The sequence below is a fragment of the Boleophthalmus pectinirostris genome, unplaced genomic scaffold (genome assembly GCF_026225935.1).
Source record: "Boleophthalmus pectinirostris isolate CB_2022bp ecotype Guang Dong unplaced genomic scaffold, ASM2622593v1 HiC_scaffold_22, whole genome shotgun sequence".
Lineage (NCBI taxonomy): Eukaryota > Metazoa > Chordata > Actinopteri > Gobiiformes > Gobiidae > Boleophthalmus > Boleophthalmus pectinirostris.
The window spans coordinates 18,456,631-18,460,357 of record NW_026571190.1 but is presented as its reverse complement, the minus strand read 5'-3'; the positions used below and the strand labels follow the sequence as shown (position 1 = coordinate 18,460,357).

The 3,727-nt window shown below is 43.1% G+C and overlaps 1 long non-coding RNA gene across 2 annotated transcripts; it reads left to right on the top strand.

The window, feature by feature from the left end:
- The first annotated feature begins 324 nt into the window (after nucleotides 1–324).
- Nucleotides 325–1,451, top strand: LOC129410258 (uncharacterized). 2 transcript variants are annotated; one of them, XR_008632800.1, is made up of 3 exons: nucleotides 325–713; nucleotides 782–1,019; nucleotides 1,084–1,451. It is a non-coding gene; the product is annotated as an uncharacterized LOC129410258 (long non-coding RNA). The 2 variants fall into 2 exon arrangements; XR_008632799.1 differs by having other exon boundaries at nucleotides 782–1,451.
- The last annotated feature ends 2,276 nt before the right edge of the window (nucleotides 1,452–3,727 follow it).

Below are 3,727 nucleotides of genomic sequence, written 5' to 3'. Positions count from 1 at the left end.
ACTTATTTGTGCAGGTGTCTGCCTCACGCCAGCAGCCTTGCTCCCTGCATAGTGGTGCGCCCCCACCCTCAGGCCTCTTTATCGCAAGTTTTCTAGGGCTCCAGAACCATCAGCGGCCTCTTCTTGCTCCTTTGGCTGGCCAGGCGCCGTCGCACCTGAGCCAGCAACTCGTTATCCCGTCAGGTCACTGCGCGCAGATCTACTCGGTCAACAGCTGGCCAACACCAGAATCCCATCATCTCCCAAGGTCATACTGGAAGCCGTCTAGGGGAGTTGATGTGGCCGAATCGTCATCTAGGCCACCTATGTAGTGTTTAGACCGTGGTGCTAAGATGCATCTCTTCATCGTCGGGTCGACGATGCAAACCGGGGGGGTAGAATGTGGCATGACCGGCTTTGAGGGTCTAGGCTGCAGGTGCTCTTACCTGGCGTTCCGTGGCGCTGCGCTGGTGGGCTATTTAAGCGCTCCCTTCTCAGTCGTTCCCCCTTTTGGCTCACACGCTCTTCCGGGCCTCTCCTTGTGGCCGCTCTGTCCTCCCGCTCAGGTAACTTCATTTTGTAACTTCCATGGCCGTTATATCCAAATTTCCATCCACGTCTCTTTTTAGTGCCGCTGCTTGGCCACTGCTTGGTCGGTGCTCTGCACCGCATCAGTCCCTCGCTCCTCCGAGTCGCGGAGCACCTAGGGCGCGCTTTCATCTCCTCTGACCAAGGTAATGCACGCCCGATACTCCTCCACTCATTCATCCCTGCCCATACTTTAACCGGTGTCTCTCGGTAGCTCCACGGGTAAGACGAGTGAATCCCTCCCCATTGCGCTTGGCTGTGCGCCGCCGTGTCCCGTAAACTGCGGCGGCAGGTAACCAAGACCCTATTCCCACGTGCTACCTGTGCCAAACAATTCTCAAAATTGTCTGTTTGTAGCGTGTGCTGGTCCACGTGTTTGGACCACGTCTGGACGGTGTTATTCTGTGTAGTCGCATTCAGCCGGGGATTGCGCACTGTCACACTCAACCACGGTATGTTTGGCCCAGATCCTTACGCTGCAGGCGCTGAGTTTAATCCCAAAATTTAACTTTTCAGGTGTCGGCGGGGGCCTGCAGCGGCGTGAGGACACCACCTCTGCTGTTTTGCTTTTAGTTTTATTTTGTTTCGCTTTTAGTTTTATTTTGTTTTGCTTGTAGTTTTATTTTGTTTTGCTCTTAGTTTTATTTTGTTTCGCTTTTAGTTTTATTTTGTTTTGCTCTGTTTTGTGTGTTGTGTTCTGTTTGCTTTGTTTCAGTTTTGCTTTGGGTTTTGGGGTTTTTGTTTTGCATTTTCAATATTGTGTACCTATTCACCCACTGTAATGTTTTACTGGTTGCCTATTTTTATGAATGTAGCTACTTTTAGCATTTAAATCTGTCTTATAAAACAACAGAAAATCAATAAAGATTGTGTAATTGATGGAACCTGGCTCCCTCTCCCTCTATGATGTACTTACCTGTGTGCCTTACCTTTACTTAATTTCCCCAAACTAGATTTGGGGTGGCGTTGTTGCAGCAACATATTATCACACTTAAACAATTCTCGGAGCGTTAACCCCTCGGTTGCCACAGTAGTATTAACTTATACTGCATTATTAAGTTACAGTTATTACTAACCATACAAATGTGATAAGGAAAAATATATATCAAGGATATGACATTGCCATTGCTTAGAGTAGTTAAAGGACCTATGTTAGGCTATTTCCTAATCGATGCTATAATGTTGTTTTCTTGTCAAAAAACAAAACAAAACAACATGTCTGGAGTTGTGTTATGTTTCATTCACACATGTTTAACACACAAATCCTGCATAATTAGACTTAGTTCTTCTCTCAAATAGAAAACACTGTCCCACCTTGTGATACCATGTGACAATACAGGAAGTGCTCCACTGTGTATTTAAACTCCATAACGTTCACGAGAATCATTTTAGACAATTCCTGCTCTAGAATTGCCAATCTCTATTAAACTAAATGTAAAAGGCAGTTGTTAACTTGAAAACTATCACACTGTGACATCTCTAGGTAGAACAGAGTGTTTTGACCTTTGGAACTGTAGACAGGCTAATAATATAGGGTTACTCAAACATGCATGGATAAAACAAAATACATCATGGGTGAAAGCTCACAAGAGTTATTTTTGTGTAATATAGGGCTTTTAAAAAGAACCCTTTAACCCTCTACAAATGTCTGTACAGAGAAGAATGAAACACACCATTATACAGGGAAATCCTCTGAGTGCTTAAATACCTGTTTTCTGTAGCTGTTCAAACTCAGCGTGCCCATTCACCACCGTTTTCCATGAACTTTGACTCACTCATGCTTGTGCCCCACATAAAACACTGCAGCCTTGTTCGGACTCCTGTTTCACTGTGTAAGCAGAGCCAGGCTAAACATGCTGCAAGACTGGACCTCAGACACAAAGCCATGCTCAGAAAGGCCAGACAGCTGCACTCAATTACATTAACTACTGCGGCCACAAAAAACACACACTCTCTGTCCAGCCACTGGCTCCAGCCATAATCAACGACTTATTCAATAAGCTCAAAGAAATGCTGCTCTCTGCTCTTTGGAGCCAGCCCCCTCCTCTCCCACCCTGCCCACTACACACTACTGTTCACCACCACATGTTTTACAAGACAGCCTGGGTGTATTATCTCTATTATGCTTATATTGTTATTTACATAATGTTCTACTTTGCAAACACTATCATAGTCCAATAATAATAGTCTTGCATTCATATAAAAACTGGACTCTGTAACTGTGAAGGGTGCTACCTGCTTGTTCCCATTAAGTTATTATTGCTTTGCTTAGAATGTTTCATGCAGGTTATACAAGTGCAACAATTCTGGACAGGTCTGTGGAGAGGTGACCCCATTCACTGTAAGAATGCATGTTTTTTAAGGTGTCATTTTTAGCTTAAAAACTTGCAACTTATTTAAATTACATACATGACCCTCTAGAAAAAGAGATGACTGCTAAAGCATGAGTGGCGGTCTCTTCCACCAGAAAAGCTACATTTAAATAAACCCAAAACAATTGACAAAATTTAATGTATCACATAAATGTCATTGTACTCATTGTATTAGTCCAAAACTTTGATAAATGTAATGGTTACTTAATAGGTCCTTCAACATAAAATATTTAAGAAGACATATTTCAGTTGGAGACAGACCATTTCCTGTGGTGAAGAGGAAAAACTAACCCCTGATTTTGAATGGTGATGATTACATAAAGCAAACTGAAGAACTGCAATAGAACTAACTGAAGCGGTCGCCACTCCATCTGTCATTATTTTTAATTGAGTTATGCTTTGCACTGTCGGTTTAAAATGTGGGCACAGCATAAACAAATGTTAAACCACGACAGAACGCAAATTATTTGAAACTGTTGTGGGGTAAAACACAAGCTGTTACAAAAGTTCTCATTGTAAAATTTATTGAGTTAAGAACATTCTCCTGTAATACGACTTCATTCCACCAAAGTTCCACAAAGCCTGCATTTCTTCAAGGACTTCCTGTTTGGGGTCAAAGTTTAATGCTTGGGGGATAGCCTTTTACCTGAGGAGTGGAAACAAAATTGAGGTTTCACGTGAAATCTGTGACAGCGCTGTATAAACATTCCCATGTAGTTCTTGGCCGTTGGAGCATCACACATTTCTGGCATTCAGCTGGAGTTAACATGTAATCCACAGGGAGGTGA